Raw genomic sequence first — 19,496 nt, 5'->3', positions numbered from 1 at the left:
TGTTCCTCAACACACACTCCTGTGATTAATCAGCATTTTAAATACCTAGCAAGGCTGATGCTGCTGCATCACACTCAAGATATGGGACGTGCACAGACAAAACTAAGTCCTCCGTGAGATGCTTTTGTGTGGAATTGATAAAATAACTACTTTTGCATAGAAATCAACAATTCAGGCTATTCTCACAGGGAACAGAAATTCAAATCTGGTTTAGCAGGGCTGGCTGAATTGTGTTAACCGATCCACTTCAACGCAGGTTAGGACTCTGTTCATAAATTGCTGCTCTTGACTTCTATATGCAAAATTGCACAACTGTTAATGATATTGGAGCAAAACCAGAAGTCTGAAGCAAGTCCTAGCTTGTGAGATTATTATCATCTGCCACTGCAGTGAATACAGGACTACTAAAGGCCACAACATCTTTTGTAGTTGGAAAAATCTTTTAGACAGGAAATGAATGAAATATAATCTATAATTTTCCAGCTCTTGATTATAAAATGGAAGCTCTGTTACATAAGCTTTCCACTATGGACACTAAATTAAAATTTAATGCAGATTATCCTGTGCATGTAATAAAACAAACAAAAACAACAACAACGAACAGGAAAGCCAGAACAAAATGCAGAGTCCCTGGACTTACAGAAACTGAAAGAAAAGCCTGTTAAAATACATGCCTTTAAATAACTAGAAAATATCATGAAAGCCTAAAACTTTTAGAATTCAAATGAAGTTAAATTATTAAAACATCAATATTTCTCTTGTGTGCCAGAATAAATTTCTGACAAACTGAATGTTCTGTGATAAATTGTGTTTAATTTTATACGTGTTTCTCCTGGAATTCAGTTGTACTTCTTGACACCAAAAGGTAAACATTAATACTGGGTCTTAGATAGTACTACGCTATAGTACTAGGTCTAAGAAAAGTTGAAGGAAAGGGGCATTGTCCTCTATTTGTTTATCTTGAACCTCTGAGAAACCTTCATGTAGATTTTCTGTTTTACCATTGCTGCCAGTTACTAATTTTCCTTTGTTATGACTTAGTCATTTAGATTTTTTTTTTTTTTTTTGCTTTTAGAATAGCGTTTTTAATAGAAGGAATGCTGTTTTTAAAACCATAAAAACTAAGGAAGAATAAACATGATGCAGCTTTAATTTTATGAAGTTAAAGAAATACTATTAAACTGAAATCAGATTTATTTGGGACTTACCAAGATGGTGGTTAAGTCAATTTTGTATTTCTACTTGTAGAAATAATTGCTTACGATTTTGCTAATCTCACTCATGCAACTCAAAAGACTGTTTTGCACTCCATAAAGTTAATGCCAATGCTTCCAGAGTTTTCCGTAATGCTTAAGTACATCCTATACAGTAACAAGTGCTGTGTTTGAAATGGTACTGTTTTTTTTTTGTTGTTGTTGTTTGTTTTCTAACAAAAAAGTCTTCACACTTATGCTATCTGCAGTGAAATCCTGGATAAATATACCGTAGCGTAAGTAGTCATGTATCTTTCCATTTACAGAAACTTCTGGTGAAGAAAAGCAGCACACAAACTTTGAAGTAACTTTAAACTTCCCTATCTAGGAATGTGAAACTGACCCAGGTACTCTTAAACATAAATCAAGGTATGTTGAAGGCAGTGGAGCAGCTGCAGTGATTTCTGTGGTATCCACTCTGGAAAAATATATATACACATACATGTATATACATATACACACAATTTTATGAAGTTTCATTTTAGTAATTTCTATTTGCTTCATCTCAGCCCCAAAGTAGTACTGGGTGTGTCTCTCTCTTGTTGCAATCTATTTTCTTTTGTTACGCTTCTCCAATTATTGCCTTGCAGTATGAACGCTAACTAAAATTATGACAAGACTCAACTGAGTTGTAGACCTGTATAATTAGGTATCTGCTATCCTTGCTAGAAATATTAAAAAGCACAGTGTATTGCTCTTCCACTCCGAGCCTTACACATTTAGATTTTAATTCTTCTAAGGACACCTGTCATTTCTCAGGTGAAAATGAGGATGCTCTACCTGATCAAAACAAGACCTTTTGTTTCTATTAAAAGCACCTGCCTTATACATGGAAGGTTGAATTGCTTTCAGAATAGCTTCATTAACTTCTGAAAGCGTTACCAATACAGGCCTCCCCAGAGCCAGGATGCTAATTAGAAGGAAAACTGGCCTTACAGTAGTTGAAGAATTCTGTCTTCTTTAAAAGAGCGAGAAGGCTCATTCAATCATTGACAGTGTGTTTCTGCCAGAAGGCAGAAATAACTGCCAGTTATATAAACTCAGAGAATACCTGTGACAAATGAGTAATTCCCACAGTCAAATAGCCTCTTCAGACAACCAACAACAGTAAGCCTTCTGATGATTAAGTAAACAGTGTTAAGATGTCCATCAACTTCCATGCAGTCCAAGCAATGTCCTTTATGGCCAACTTCATCTGTCAGCTCCAATATTCTTAACTCAGTGAGTTAAGCATGTTTGGAGGGTGCTTTGATTGCTTCCTTAGGCACCTAGAGTAGCAGCAACACATCTGGCTGTCACATACATGCTGATTTTATATTAGAGCTCTCGTAAGTCTGACCAAAAAAAAATCTACATTCCTAAAGAATAAGTGTAGATCTACAGTGTAAACAAACTGAAATAGATAAATGATAACAACATACATCTATTACAAGTGAATGCATTATATAAATATTTGTTACAAGAATTCTAAATTTTGTATCAATGGTCAGGCCTCTACAATCTGGATAAACATGCCTGAATTAAAAATAGAGAGTGTACACAAATAAATCATCCCAAATTTACTTAAAAGTCACTACCAAATGAGTCAAATAGGAATACTTGTTGAACAAAAACAAGTGACCATAATTATCAGTCAGATCTAGAATTTCTGTATTTCCCCCTCTCCCACTGAGGGCCATACTTTTAAACATTTCCTAGAGAATTTTTCTGGAAAGAAGAAAGTGCATTTTAGCTGCTGCTGTTAAGTGAAGGGAGGGTAAAACAAAACCCAGATCCTATTTAATGACACAGCCTTGTTTGCTTTTGGTCATCCGAACAACTAGCCAGCATGATATGTCTTTTTTTTGGCAGTTTTACAAAATTAACAGAACAAAGTCCACTTCCATATCCTTGTTTGACAAAAAAAGCACAATGAAAGTTTATGTATCTTATTTTTGAATATGAACGAGAACTGTAATCCAGACAAGCATACAAACATGAACTCATCTAGTGGTAACAAATGGTGTGTATCTCAGAAGCCTACTGTTAATAAACTAAAAGGTTCTCTTGGCAGGGCTGAGATGCAAGAGTGAGCAGCATCCAGCTCTCTGTAGCCAAGACTGTCAATGCTGAAGGAAGTTTCTGTGTTCTTGCTGGCATTTGAGAAGTTGTGAACTATGATCTGGGCTTGCTACGTTGGCAAAAGAATAGGAAAGGTCACCCCATCTCAACAGTGAAACTGTCAGTAACAAAAGGATAATTCTTTTCAGTCTCACCAGCAGTTACAGAGAAGTTGATGCTAAGGTCAAACAACAAGGCAAGACCAATACTAGCACCAATGAACCTGTCAACATTACACACCTTTTCTTTCCTGGAGAAGTATTTTAACACTTCAGTATTTTGTGATTCAGATGGCATCTTGACACAGTTGGGCTTTTTCATTGATTCTTAGGTGAAACTAAAGCTGTTAGACATACTAGAGGCCAAGCTGACAATGTGCACTCAGAAAAAGGACAGTCCTTCAAAGTCTGAAGGTGACATTGAAGAAACCCAGCAACAGATTCAAAAAAGCCCAACCAATTCAATTGGTATTATACACTCTGCGCGTGTATTTGCTTCTCTGAACTTGGCAACCACAGAGGTGCTGGCATTGCTACTTACTCTAAGATTGCAGTCAGTGTCAGATTGTGTGCCGAGGAAGAGAATAAGCTTTTACTATCAGGGATGGTATCAGAATTCAGTTTCTGCAGTACCTTAAAAAAAAAAAAAAAAAAAAAAAAAAGAGAGAGAGACCAGATCAAGCAAAGTTTCCAATGAAATCGACATGTACTTAAGTCAGTTAAAAGAATTTTATTTACAGATAGTGAAAATATTTTTAAATACCACTTCTCCAATGCACAAGATCACAGCACTGTAATCAAAAATTATGCTGGCATGGTGCCCTTTGTCTATGTTGATAATATTTCCAAGTGTGCTGCCTTATTGTTTCTATGCCAGGTGATATTAAAGTAACTCCAACGAAAAGAAATGACTCAAAATTTCTCCAGAACCAGGCTTGATGCCAATGGCTTTTTGAAACTTTTCCCACCTTCTTCCACTCAGCATAACCAAAGGCAAAATAGATGCAGCCAAGATAAGTAATCATCATTAGGAGGTATTCTGTTTTCTTACCTTCTCTCAGATTAAGATGAAAAAGATGCAACTTCTCGAGAACAAGCTTTATGGCAAATTCAGCGTTATCTCTACTATGGCAATTACTGTGCTGTAGTATAGGCGAGTAACACTTTCATCAATTAGCTCATTGAAAGTAAGGACTAGTTTCCAGTCCTTTTTGTGCAGGATAATCTTTGACAAGATTGAGAGGTAGTATTCAGCTGCATATTACTGGGTGGTCAGCAATAAGACTCTCAAAACTAGTGACGGATTTAAGGGATCATCTGAGAGTTTTTCTAGGGAACGATGCCACTGCTATGTGGACATCAGTGGAGTTTTTCTTATGTAAACCCTTAAAAATCACTGTGTGATTAGTAGAGGCTTGATAAAGGGGACAGCTGCATCTTTGAAGAATAATACCCATAATTTGAGCTTACACCTCTTGTTCTTTCTAGTGTTAGCTAGTCTAATACAACAGCTAAGAAAGCTTACCCTCCTTTGAATTTTTTTGAATCTACTCATCCAAGAGAACAAGTGATATTTTTTCTTTTCTACCCATCACTGCAGGAACAAAGCAGTTTTTCTGAGCTGATTCCCCTGGCTGCTTGAGTCCTGGTAGGGACAGATACTGCAGTTAAGAATGGAGAGTTTATTTCTTCCACGGGAGACAAAAAGAAAACAAGAGTTTTGATTGGGAGTTGGGATACAAGATGAAAAACAGGATTGCATGGATGAAAAAATCTGGCATAGGTAAGAGAGGTGAAGATACTGAAGAGTGCCAAGAAGTCTACAACTGACCTTTTTGCACATCAAATAAAGTACAGGTCTGGCAGAAGTCACTGTATTGTGTGATTAGGAATTGTAATCTGGAAAAAAAAAAAAAGAAGAAAAGGGAGGGGGATTGAATTCAGGTTGCATAATTTAGTTCTCATTTCCTAATCTTTGAGTACTTTGCAACCATAACAGTATTCTATTAATGTAGTTTGTAAGGCTGGATATTACAGAAGAATGGACACTATAGAGTTTTAACAAAGTCTTTATGTCTTCAAACTTGTAGTAACTGCATCACTCAAAAATGCCTATATGAACAAGAAACTTTTTTTCACCTCCTACTTTCTAGTGATAAGATTTATAGAAAAAATAGGCACAAATAAGAGTTAGATGCCTAGATAGATGTCTTTTATACTACTGAAGGTCTCCACTCAAAATGCTATGACACCCTCAAAGCATTTGTACTTGTAGGCTACAGTTAGAACAGGTTTCTGCCATCAGATGTTGGGTTTTCTCCTGAAATAACTCACAATTTGTGTTCTCCCCTTCTAAGTACTTTTGAATAAGAAACTGGGGTTCTAATGAATTGTGTTTTTGAAGACTTATGCCTGACCACATCAGTGTAGTAAGGCATGAATGATCCCATCCAACAGTATATACATGGTGAAGGTTAGATACAAGTGACACTTGCATGACAAATTGGGTGCTGTCTGATACAGCTGTCATGGGTTCACTCCTATTCATCTGTTCCTTTGCCTCCATAGATTGTTTTATATACTAGCAATCAGGTGCACACAACACCTATTTTGCCTCTGTAGATTGATTTTTATATACTAGTAACAAAGTGCACACAATTCTTTTAATACTCTTACCCACTACTGTTGAGTTCCTACTGTAATAACATTTGTTTTATTGACACTCAGAGCAGATTTGGACTCAGAACAAAGAAAGTTGTGGCCTGCCCTTCCTGCAATAACTAGTAGTAGGATGTCTTTACAACTATAGGTGACAAAATGTCAAATCCAGAAGTGCAAACAGAGCATACTGTCTTAAGACATTAGAAGAATGATTTGAAAGAGGAATTATATCAGCTAAATTAATATCACATTCCAGGGGATTTTGTAGACCTATGCTCTTTCTGCTAAAAAAAAAGTGGTAGCCTTTAGGGAAATACTAATTTTCAGATTCCTTTGCTGCAAAGAGCAGCCTCAGCAGACAGAGGTGCCTGAAGCCAGTTGTCACAAAATGTTTGTATTGGCCAGAGAGCTTGAGACTTCAGAAATATGGGTGACATGCCTCAGATGCACAGTACAAGGGAGTTTCAGTATGATTTACATCTCTGATATAACTGATGCTCAATATGTTACTCTGAAAACATCCTTTAAAGAAAATTTCAATAGACCCTATCTCCAGACTGACTGGTAACTGCTATTCTGTGCCAAGCTTGCTAAGATGGTACTCTCTGTCCTGGCATCTTAACATATATTAGACTGAATAATATCCTTTGAATGACAGAATTACACAACAAGGTCAGTAGCTCCACAGCTCCATATTTGCCAATTAGTTTTGATGTAAGCATATAGATATGTTCTTTCTTTTCTTTTGATACCCTCTTCTTCCCTTACTTCCATAAACAAAAGTTTAAAACTCAGAAGAGAATGTTTGCTGACCCTGAGGCATCTGCCTTTCTCTGGAGACAGAAGATGGTTATCTCAAGACAACATTTCAACTTCATCCTCCTTATCAGGCTGCTCACTCTACGCATCTGAAAGCAACATGCATGCTTCCATTGGGAGCACATCATTTCATCAGAAACAGAAAGATATGGACTTATTTTGTAAAAGATGAAGTGGGAAGAATGATTCAGTAGGACAACTAGTTAATTAAATTACTAAGAAATACAACACTAAAAATACCGTCTCCACCAGTTTAAAATCACACCTGCTATCTGAACAGGAGAAAGGAAACAAATCTCCTTCAGCATTTAAAACTTCATCCATCTCCTGAGTACTGAGCACCAAATCTTCACCTGGCAGATGTCAGCAGGCAGTACTGGAACCTTACAATATTCCTGAAGGATCCATTCTTCAGCAGCAGACTGCCACAGCTTGAGCATCAAAGCCCCAGATGACTGTCAGCATTACTCGAGGGCAGACAAAATTGCTTGGGGGCTTTGCACAATGTTATCAGCCTGCCTGGGTCATCAAGCAGCCCAACCCTTCTGCAGATGGGTAGAGTACAATTAATTCCTTAGCCTCTTCCTGTTGTTCCTGTGCTTGTTACCAGCTCTGCCTCAAGTACTCTCTCAAGCCTGTTACTCTCCTGAGATGTGTATTAGGCCCTGATGAACCATATCAGCAGTACATCGGCTATTTAAAACTTTAGGGGAAGACAGTGTCAAAGCAGACCAAACACACATAACAGTACTGAGTGGACTTGGAGGGAGCAGTGAGCAAAGAGAAATGAACCCAAGAGAATTACATTATGTAACTATTATATAGGTGAAATAAATACAGCAGTACACCAGGCTGGAATGCAAGTGGTGGAAACGTGGGCACAAATGTCTTTTTGGCTGTTTAAGTTAAGACTGTTAATGAGAAAAATTACATAGCTTCTAATTGGCATACATGTTGAAAACTATGCCCCATAGAAATGGAAAATAGATTCTTAACCTCCTGTGTGACATAAATCCAACTGAACAGGACTCACAGGGAGAGAAAATTACAAGTGTTCTAGCAGCCACCGCAATTTATCTTGAATAGGTTCTTTATATTTACATGTTTTTGTGATGTCAAGCTGCAGGAGCTTAGGAATTTTCTAGAGCTTGTTGCAAGTGCCAGGACGCAGTGGAGGTCTGAGACTCTTTTCAGCAAGATCCAAGATCCCATCCCTAGCCTTGCTGAGTCACCACAGACTGTGGGTGCTGAGACCACGAGTCTAAAAAAGCCATGCAGGCACACTAAACATTGCATGTTGTGAGTTCTCCAAGAGAAAACCAGGCTTTTATAGGCATATGAAAAACTTTGCAGAAGACCAGCCCCAAGAACAGACAAGGTAAGCTGTGATCTAGGACAGCAGAATAGCTGTAGTCCACAGGTTAGGTTGCTTTGTCCATGTCAGAGCTGTGGTGAACCAGGTTGGCTCCCAGTACCACAGCTGCCACCACCCAGAGAACAGACAGGATATCTGCTGCGATGTCCAGTGCAGGAAATGGGAGGCCTTTCCAACACTGCTGTGTCCCACAACATGCCACCCACACTCTTAGAGGTGCTGGAGCTGGAGACTTCTGTTTTTCCATATGGTCTCCAACCTGTCCCCATCTAATCCATTTCCCTTGGTGGTAGTATCCCAGTCCTTAGTCCCACAGCGCTGAAGCAGAAAGGTTGCATTTCGCCCATGTTGTAAGATTGTTGATCTTTGCAAGAGTGATGTTTGCTTATATACATATATAGAAATCCCCTCTGATTCTATCTGTCCTGTTCATCTCTTTGGTAGGTTTTGTCAAACAAACAAAATTACCTTAAGAGATTTGGAATAGTGGAAGATAACCCTATCTGGGACAATACAGGAACAAAACATGGGTGGAATTAAAATGTGCATGCACCCTTTATCATAATTAGAGATTATTTGGCAGTATCACTACATCTGTGCACTTAAATTCCTTTTCAAAATACATATACACTAAGCTCTTCCATCAAGAAATACTACCTAAAGTAGTTGCTCTTAGGTAGTTCTGGCCAAGAGAGAAGTGATCTCATACAACTCTATTCATATTCCATACTACTAAACTCACCACCATTCTAATAAGCAACGATCAAAGCAACTTTTTGCCCCTTGAGTAGACAGTTCCATAAATTCTATAAGCCTCTCATCACATACATAGAAAACATGGGTCTCATTGTGTTCCAAACCATGAGATTTGGTAAACGAATGATGCACAACCCCTTTCCAGAACTCCAGGGTTTTCACTAAAAGTGTAGATGAGGTATCTCTCATCAGGCACCAGGTCCCTCTGCTATTTTTTTTTTTTTGGTAAGATGTTTCCTTACACTTACCAGACCCTTTATTTGAAGGGAGAATTAAAGGGTCTGAATTGATTAACACAGTCATTTCAAAGGGAATCAAAAGATGCTGTAGTCAAGAACCAGTTAGGTGGAATTTACTACTTTGCAAAAACATTGTTCTGGGGAATGAGCTCTTAAGTAGTAATTCATATGCAATGCATACCTAGTTTTTCAGTTTGACGCATATTCTCCTCAGAGGGATGGGGATGGTGAGAAAAATCAATGTGAGTTCCATACTTCTGTAGTTATGAGAATCTTTTCTACATTTTAGAAGTGTTCCCTTCATGTTTCTGGATCCCCTTATTTCGTTAAAGCAGAAATTCACAGGTGCAAGTGGAAACATCTGGGCAGTGGGAGGGAGAGAAAGGTAGCCAACATAAAGAACAATTGTGTGGAGCGCAGGCAAGACACTGAAGTTCTTCACTGCCTTTTATCTTTAATGGCTTGTGTTGGTGTGATTTGCAGTCTGAAAGCTTTAACTCCCTGTTAATGCAGGTTCTTCTATAGGAGAACCTGCATTAAGTGCTTAAGTGCTCATAAGGTTTTAGGCAATGAACATTAGCAACCTTTTTTTACACTGCCACTCTCCAAAAAGCAGAGAGAATGCCCATAAGAGCATCTTTTCCTTTAGCAAAAGGACATAACCTGATTAGAATACTATATAATCTCCACACACATTTGGCATCTTTTACAGGGCAAAACTAGAATCTACAAATTCAACACCTAAGATGGTGGTGGCAACTGCGTGGTGAAAAGCAAGAAATTGTGGTCTGATCACTTTTTCATGAATTCTTCAGAACTAAATGGCAACGCTAACTGAGAAAGAGCACGCAGGAAAGGAAGAAGGATGACTGCCAAATATGAGAACATTGTTCCTTCCCTTACAGTTATGACACAAAGCCAACATTGCAGCCATAAGCAAAACACGTTGGTGGAAGAAGAGGAACACCAACAGATACTCCCAACCTCCTTCAGAAACCAGGTGCCTGAGCAAAAAGATAGCCTTTAAATGTAAGTCTACAAAAGAAAATAAGGCACTACTGAAGAAGTGGTAAGGATCAGGAAGAGCCAGGCTGCTTCATGATGGAGGATGAGTGAGGAATTTGTCCACACAGACAGGGCCTTGACCCAAGTGCAGTCCTCCAGTACCTTGCACAGTGAGCAGGGCAGGGTCAGTAATAGCAACAGAGGTCCAGTAAGGTAGGGCAAGGCAAGGTGATGAATCAGCTCCCACGTCCATCTAGGCAGTCCAGTCAGGAGTAGAGGGTTTGGCAGCTGGAAATGAAGCTGTGACATAGATCAGAGTTCCAGGAAAAAAAACATAAGTGGGCACAGATACACCTATCCCATAAGTCAAAACAGAAGTAGCTTCCCAGACCTGAGCTTAAATAGAGCTGGATCTTAGGGAGAAAGTGGGTAGGGTCCCATGTGAGGCTGTTTTGGGCAATTATGACCTGTTAATGTACCCAGGGCCCTGAGGAGGAAAAGGCTCTTCCCTTTGTTTCTGTGGTGTTATATGTCTCTCTTCTTGCTGGGAAGTAGTAATATGAAGCGTGTGTTCATCAGAACAGCAATAACCACTGTCTCAGCTGCAGTCTTTCCAAAGAGAATAGAGAGATGTCTGTAGATAATATAAATATTAAAAAAGCAAAACAAACAAACAAACAAAAAAAACCACCAAAACACTACCACAAAGTCAGTAAAGACTGTAAGACCAAGAGCAGAGGAAAGAATTAGACTTACAAATGGGGTAAAGGAGAGGTGAATTTCTGGTGGGGAGGAAGATAGACTTCCAGAGAAAGAATTAAGAAGGTGAGGTGAAAAAAGCAGGGAGAAGGGTGTGGTAAGGAGAAGAGATTGCAGCATGGTGAAAGACAAGGTGGAAGTGGACAATAGATCCAGAGACCTCTGCAAAATAAATAAATAAATAAATTAATAAATAAATAAAAATGAAGGAGAGACTTTACCATTTCAGAGAACTGAAGGAAGTAATTATTTTATTTTATTTTATTTATTTTTTTTTTTTTTAATGAAAGCTGGGAGAAGATGACAGAGATAAAACAGGAAAGACTAAATTCATCTCCTGAATTACAGCCCATGGACCATCCAGTGCACTGAATGGCTAGATCAACAAATCTTATCCAATTTGTGAAACATTTAAAATATCTTTAAAGCCATAACCTCTTCCTTGGAAATGCAGTACACTTTCTATACCACTAAAGAAGTGCTTCACAACTAGAAACAGTAATTAACTATTGAGCACAACTGTCCCATCAGTAACAAACTTGAATAGAGAGACTAGAAAATGTGATGACAGGCAGTGGAACATTAACGAGTAAAATAATGACAATCGTATAGACATTAAATGGAAATGACAAAACAACTATGTGCATAGTAAAACAAAAGCTAAGATAAAATGGGTGAGCCTGTGCATGATCAGATCGTAAAGAGGGGAGGACATTTTATGAGCATCCACTCTGAGTACAAATGAACTCAGAAGTGAAAGGAGAAATGATATGCTTGATTTATAAATACAACGTAGAGAACAATCCCTAATTTGTAAGAATTCTTTACAGCCTGCAAGGAGTCATGTCCACTTTTACTATCCAATATGGATCATGCTGCAAAGTATGAAGAAAATTCATTTAATTAAATGTCAGCATCTCAGGTCCATTAACATCCAAACAGATTGTTCCAAGATTTTGAAAGTGTTAGTACATGTTATCTGTAGCAGAAGTCTTTAGAGATGTCTGTTTATCTTGGTTTCCTGTTAATTTGGCAAAGACTGAAGCTCTAGGCTTCATCACAGGCCAAGACCATGTCAAATAGGATAAACTTCTGATGACTGAGAGTAATAATGTCTAACTATGGGAAATATTCCTGCCATATGGGCACTCCCAATTCTTCACACAATAGATATCAAAAATGTTCTCAATGGCTTTTGGCCCTCCTTGTAAACTGATGAAGCCCCCACCAAAATACAAATTAAAATGCTGCCTTCGTCACAGCATTAGGGTCTCATCTTTCTTGCTCTCACCTTTATTAACAAAAAGATTATTCCAAACAAAACAACCAAACAAAGCAGAGTAACTCAGGGCAAGAACTTAGGCTCAGCTGTTGCTGGCTTTCCTTCTTTCTGGACTTCTCATATATTCGAAGTCTGACAGTCCACATCTGCCTCCAACAGGCAGCAGGAGATCCTGGCAGGTTCCAAGGTCTGCTATGAGTCTGGGGCAGTCCAATTTGAAGATCAGTTGAAGATTTTTGTATTATGAGAATTTCAGAGCCCCTTTCTGCAGAATGCAGTGCAGATGAAATACATAAACTAGTAAAATGATATTGCAGAGGTTGCAATGCAAAATTAGACTAGATTAAATCCCAGAACATTTTTAAGAGAAATATGTCATATTGAGGTTGGAGCCCTCAGAGGGAGAAAGGTAGAAGTGGAACTCTGTGACTAAAAGGATGCTTGGAAAATGGCAACTTACTCCTTGGAGAATGCAAAATAAACCAGCTGGTAGTGAGGGGTGATGCAGCTGCTGCAACTTCAGTACTGAGGTGAGAGGGAGAACAGATGAAACAAAGGGAACATGTTCCAGTGTAATAGCCAGCTAGAGGAATAAAGCTTCAGGAAATAAAAGCATAAGAAAATAATGTGGTGGTCCAGCATATTGGAAGCTGGAGCTTAATGTAGAACTCCACTGTCTTCCAAAAGGCAATTTTATCTTAATGAGAATTTAATTTTTGCCCATCTCCATGACACAAGAGGAAACTGGCTCTGGTATCTCACTGAGGTAAAGTGAGGCAACCAGGCAACCTCACAGAATGACAGAGAAGAAAGATTTCTAGTGCTGGTGACAGGGTTTCCACAGAGGATGCAGAATGGAAAGAAAATAAACTAGTTTGAAGATGCTGTATGTGATCATTTAAGTTTGAAGCTAGCACTGATGTAAATCTTGCACTGAGAAGGAAGGATGACAGGGTTGCTGCAGGACTAGGAGCCAGCAATGGTCCACCCTATGAAAACAGTTTTTCATTTGCACATTAACTTCACTATATTTCAGTCCTGTTGATGTCATCTCTGAATTTACATCCTTATGCCTCTAGCAACTGCCTATGCACAATATGCATTGCAGTAGAGGAAAAACACATTGGAGAATGTTTTCTTGTGAGATTAAGCTAACCAAGATGCTCATCTGGTGGCAGCCAGCATCATTAACAATAAAATATTCAAACCATTACATCTCCTTCATCTCAGGACCAGCTCCAGCACTTGGTCAATCTCTGCCTTGCAGAAGAGCTGACAGACCAGATTTAATGCATACAGATCTCCTAATCCAGACTGCATCTTTCCCAAAAGAAGCAAAACTGAACTTAAAAACCAAACCAACATAGCCCAGACTCAGTAGTTTTCAGAAGAGCTTCTCAACCAGGTACCCGAGTGTTTTAATAGACTTGCAGGCATCCTCTCCACTTATGACTCTTCACCTGAAAACCAGCTTCACAGGGACACTATAGTCACAGAACAACATCAAGCCCTGACCCCACTTTCTGGCAAACACAACCCGTGGGACAGCTGAGAACACATTTTGTTGGGGTAGAAGCAACAATACAGAAACTATTCATTTCCTTAGTAACTACGACAACCTTGTCTTTAATTAGCACATCATGGTTTCAACTTTGCTAATAAAACCTGCCTACACGGCATGCTCACCATGGGTTAGGTAATGTAGCATTTGCTGACATACGGCAGCCTACCACGCTCCTGCATCCTGACGTTCTCCACTAGCACTCCGTTCACAGGTCCCACATCTGCAGGCTTGCTGTGGGTGGTGGTAATGAATGATACATCCCTGCAGGTTTCTCACCCCGGACTCATGATCCCACATCCCACCACACATTTCCCTGGGCTGGCAAGCACAGGGTGTTGTAGGACGACTCACGTGTGCTCTCTTGGGATTTGAGAGGTTACTGTCTATGCCAAAGGAATTCATTTACTGACGTAAATGTTCAGGAGGATATAGTAGAGGTATAAAAGTAGAGGATATAGTAGAAGTATAAAAGGGCTCCCTCACTGCATAAGCAGCTGCTGTTAGCATGTCATCTCTTATTGCCACTCTGTGCCACCTTTTTCTGGAGGTTCTTCCCCAAAAGCATCACTGATGACTAATGGACTTAAGTAGGAAATCACCCAGATTCAGAGACACCAGCAATTACAGAGTACAGGCTTCTAGAGCACACATCGTACAGGCTTGTAGTGTGATTGCACATTGTGTCTAACCCATTCTTACAGGGGAAAGGAATAGTTAAATAAAAATCTGATAAAAGAAAATTAAATGTCTGGATAAAAACAAGTTTTCAGACAAAACTGGGGGTTTACTAAACCATTGTCATAGTTCTAACTGTAGCTCATACAGACCCAGTGAAACTTCTATCGGCATGATAGTGCTAAGTTTAGATCAGACTGTAGAACTGGTCTGAGATACCGCATGATCAAATATTCTGGGCTAAATTCTGCACTGCCATGAGTAATGGAGAGGTAGAATCCAAAGGTAGCATGAACATGCCTGTATGAAATGCTAGCACTCCAGTGGAATAAATGAAGTTCTGAGACAATAGGTCTTATCTCATAGGGGAGCATTAGAGAAATAATGCATTCAAAAGAAGATTTTTTTTTTTAATGGATTATTTACACAATCACAGAATTTCTAGGTTGGAAGAGACCTCAAGATCATCGAGTCCAACCTCTGACCTAACACTAACAAGTCCTCCACTAAACCATATCACTAAGCTCTACATCTAAACGTCTTTTAAAGACCTCCAGGGATGGTGACTCCACCACTTCCCTGGGCAGCCCATTCCAATGCCTAACAAGTCATAGAATCATTTAGAATCATAGAATTATTTAGGTTGGAAATGACCTTTAAGATCATGAAGTCCAAACATAATAATGGTTTAATAACAAGATAATAGTTTAATAACAAGATAAATTATGGAAACAAACTCTTCATCTTTTTGTTTTAATGAATTAGCCCTGGGGATTAAGGAAAGAACACAAGATCATGTTTAGAAAGCCTGTTCTGCAGAAGAGTACAAGAGTACATGATTTCTTGTGGGATTGCACTCAGTATGCTTTTACCTGCATTTTATGTAAAAGTATATGGCAGGAGGTTTCTTAGTTATCAGTTATACATGTTAGAAATGTCAAAGAAGAGTATTTTGTGTAGGGTTTTGGCTTTGTTGTTGTTGTTGTTGTTGCTTGTTTGTTTGTGCATTCCTTGAACAACTATGAACTAAGAGAAAGCTGCTGCCATCCTCCAAGAAGAGATACCTATTCAAGATACCAGCTACTCCTTGCAAACATACTTTTCTGGAAAAATAAATAAATAAATAAATAAATAAATAAGATATCAGGATCAGTAAATACACATACACACTACAGTATCACATACACATACAAAATTGATCGTATATTTTCAAATGAGGATAATACAGAATCACAGAATTTTCTAGGTTGGAAGAGACCTCAAGATCATCGAGTCCAACCTCTGACCTAACGCTAACAGTCCCCACTAAACCATTTCCCTAAGCTCTACATCTAAACGTCTTTTGAAGACTTCCAGGGATGGTGACTCCACCACTTCCCTGGGCAGCCTGTTCCAATGCCTCACAACCCTTTCAGTGAAGAAGTTCTTCCTAACATCTAACCTAAAACTCCCCTGGCTCAACTTAAGCCCATTCCCCCTCGTCCTGTCACCAGGCACGTGGGAGAACAGGCCAACCCCCACCTCGCTACAGCCTCCCTTGAGGTACCCATAGAGAGCGATAAGGTCGCCCCTGAGCCTCCTCTTCTCCAGGCTGAACAAGCCCAGCTCCCTCAGCCGCTCCTCGTAGGACTTGTTCTCCAGGCCCCTCACCAGCTTCGTCGCCCTTCTCTGCACCCGCTCAAGCACCTCGATGTCCTTCTTGTAGCGAGGGGCCCAAAACTGAACACAGTACTCGAGGTGCGGCCTCACCAGAGCTGAGTACAGGGGGACGATCACCTCCCTAGCCCTGCTGGTCACACTGTTCCTGATACAAGCCAGGATGCCGTTGGCCTTCTTGGCCACCTGAGCACACTGCTGGCTCATATTCAGCTGACTATCCACCATCACTCCCAGGTCCTTCTCTGCCTGGCAGCTCTCCAACCATTCCTCTCCCAGCCTGTAGCTCTGCTTGGGGTTATTGCGCCCCAGGTGCAGGACCCGGCACTTGGCCTTGTTGAACTTCATGCAGTTGACCTCAGCCCATCGGTGCAGCCTATCCAGATCCTTCTGCAGAGCTTTCCTACCCTCAAGCAGATCGACACACGCACCTAACTTGGTGTCATCTGCGAACTTACTGAGGGTGCACTCGATGCCCTCGTCCAGATCATCGATGAAGATATTAAAGAGGACCGGCCCCAGCACCGAGCCCTGGGGGACGCCACTAGTGACTGGCCTCCAACTGGACTTGACTCCATTCACCACGACTCTTTGGGCCCGGCTATCCAGCCAGTTTCTAACCCAACGAAGCGTGCGCCAGTCCAAGCCAAGAGCAGCCAGTTTCTTGAGGAGAATGCTGGGGCAACTGTCTCTAGGTAGCCCTGCTTGAGCAGGGGGGTTGGACAAGACGACCTCCAGAGGTCCCTTCCAACCTCAGCCATTCTGTGATTCTGTGGGTGCTTGCAACAAGGTGCTTTCCTTCTGTGTTTGAAAATTTCAGACTTTTAACGGATCATTGCCCCATCAGAATACGAGATACAGAGAAATGAAGTACCATGATCGAAGACACACATCACGCGTCTGATATCGAATTCGGGAAATGCAACTTCAGCTGGCATAAAGGACTCTCACCTCTTTGCTCTGGTTATGTGCATCTCTAAATTAGCCATTAGATAATTCTGCCACTTCATTGAACTTTTGCACATTCTGCATTGAAGGTATTTATTCCTCCTTGTCCAGGATGAAAGGCTTTAGTGGTAGTTATGGAAATAAAAGAGAGAATAAAGCTCCCATGCTAATCTTATGTTTTGTGTATTTTCTTATTTGACTATAAAAGTGATATTCCCAAAGGTGTGGAGTCAGGGATATTTTAAAACTGCTGATGAGCATCATCCCATTGCTAACCTAATTAAATTTACCCAATACAAAAGACTTTTTGTTCCATTACAAAATCCTTTCCTACTGTGTGGAGGCATAACAGGAGAATGTAACATCAACTACATCAACTACTTATATAAAAAATAGTGAAGTTGGCTTTGCCTTGTAAAGTTTTTGGAGATCTGCTGATGAATAACGCAGTAGAGGTAGGTAATTTAATAATTATTCTGAAACCCTGTTGCTTCTGTCTGCACTGGCAGATACTTCTCTCAACCAATTAAAAAAATGAGATTAAAAGGTTGCTATCAATTTAGGATACTCTTACTTTAGCTTCAATAGTAATACCACCTTGGAAAACACACAATAAAATTGCTTCCCAAATGAAATTTGACATTCTTGATCACTACCATTTGTTTTCTTGCACTGATCACTCTACCCTGACAGCTCCTGCTGCCCTCCTGCCCCAGGGTACCAATGTTGAGAATACATTAAACATCACCCTGGAAGCCAGCAAGCCTCTATTGCTTCTGTAAGCATCTCTGGCAAGCAGAGCCACCTCTTCTGTTCCAGTGCAATGGAAATGTGAGGATATATCTGTTACTCTTTTATGGTTGTTTTTTTTGTTTGTTTGTTTGTTTTGTTTTGTTTTGTTTTGTTTTGTTTTGTTTTGTTTTCCCATAACTGACGACTCAACCATCAACAGAACAGACCTTCCCAGATTCAGACTAAGCCCATTTCTCATGCATCCTGAGTGCCAGTCACCCCCAGATATGAGCTTCCAGGGAAAGTCTTCTGTCAACCTGCACATGCCAGGGCACTGGCAGGATGTGCACACATGGCGAAATTGGCATGCTTGGTACATTACTGGAATCCTGTCTGCTCTGACATAGAGCTTTGGAGATCTCTAATAATGTTTTATGGGATTTTAGAGTTGTGTTGCTGACTAATACATAGAAATTCTGGGGTTTGCCCATAAAAATGTGGAATTTCTGCAGTATTTTGCCATCCAGAGATATATAGTATATATATATTTGTGTATTACCACCAGTCTTTCCCAGACAGTGGGCAGAACTAAAACTTATCATATGTGTGTTGGTTCTCTCTCACTAGTAGTTTACATAGGTTTTCCTTCAGTTCAAAGAGATGGAGCCTGACTTGCAGGGGAAAGAGCTGTGTGCAGTCAGTTCTGACTTGCCATTATCATAAAACACATCATGGAGATAATATATAGCCTTTGGAAAACTTTGGTGAGGTGATATTAAAAAAAAAAAAAGTCAATGCTAGAATTTTTTGACATGCAAGAATTTTTTAACACCTGTCTCTGAAATGGATTCCTTCAAGTGACTGTCTCACTATACAGAGGCCACAACTTTTGCTACAAACCTCATTAGCCCAAGTGGAAGTCAAAGCCCCCATAATCTTGTTTTACATTCACCCACAGCACAGTGTAGGCAGGAGCCCCTCTATTTCAAACAGTCAAGGCACACATTTGGCCAGTCAAGGGGACTGGCAGGTTCAGAATTCTTAATCGCTTTATAATTGGATTCTTTTTGGGCCACTTTGTGTGCATTTATCAGCAAAGTCCTGATCAAGAGAGGTCAAACAAAGCCTCCTCAAACTCACCACTGCCCTTTCCACAATTGAGATCACTACTTTAAACTTTAGAAGACCAACATTTTTCTTTATGGCATCTGTGGACTAGGGTAACATTTACTTCAGATGAAATGTATTTCCATAAGACTGACAGAGGGCCCCTATAGTCTTGCTTGCCTGTGGAAGCAGGGCAAGAGGAAATGCCAAGGGCATATCTCTCTCAGACCTGCAGTCTTGTTTCTTTTTGATGCAGTGTGTTTCTTTTTTATTCTTCCCTTAAGCAATGAATTGAGTTCCTGCAGCATAGGAAGGATTGTAGACTTATAGAGTACATACATAGTGGAAAGGTTGCTTCAATCAGAAGAAAAGAAAAAAAAAAAAAGAAAAAAGAAAGAGAAAATGTTCCCCAAATTAGGTGTTTTCATCTAGAAAAGAAGCTCTTCTCATAAATAGATGTGTCAAAAGAGAGCTTCTCTAAGGCATCCCAGCAATCCTTCTAGATGACTTCTCTTATTGTAACATGGGCATTGTGGTCATGCTTGAAAACCCCACTCCTAGATCAG

The 19,496-nt window shown here is 39.8% G+C and overlaps 1 long non-coding RNA gene across 1 annotated transcript; it reads left to right on the top strand.

Moving 5' to 3' along the window:
* Window positions 1-1,484: 1,484 nt before the first annotated feature.
* On the top strand, window positions 1,485-14,905 carry LOC116497502. Its single transcript, XR_004254117.1, has 3 exons — window positions 1,485-1,622; window positions 6,797-8,210; window positions 9,915-14,905. It is a non-coding gene; the product is annotated as an uncharacterized LOC116497502 (long non-coding RNA).
* Window positions 14,906-19,496: the final 4,591 nt, after the last annotated feature.

The sequence above is a fragment of the Aythya fuligula genome, chromosome 1 (genome assembly GCF_009819795.1).
Source record: "Aythya fuligula isolate bAytFul2 chromosome 1, bAytFul2.pri, whole genome shotgun sequence".
In the NCBI taxonomy this organism is placed as follows: Eukaryota; Metazoa; Chordata; class Aves; order Anseriformes; family Anatidae; genus Aythya; species Aythya fuligula.
The sequence above is the reverse complement of the archived record's forward strand: the minus strand, read 5'-3'. Positions and strand labels throughout refer to the sequence as shown.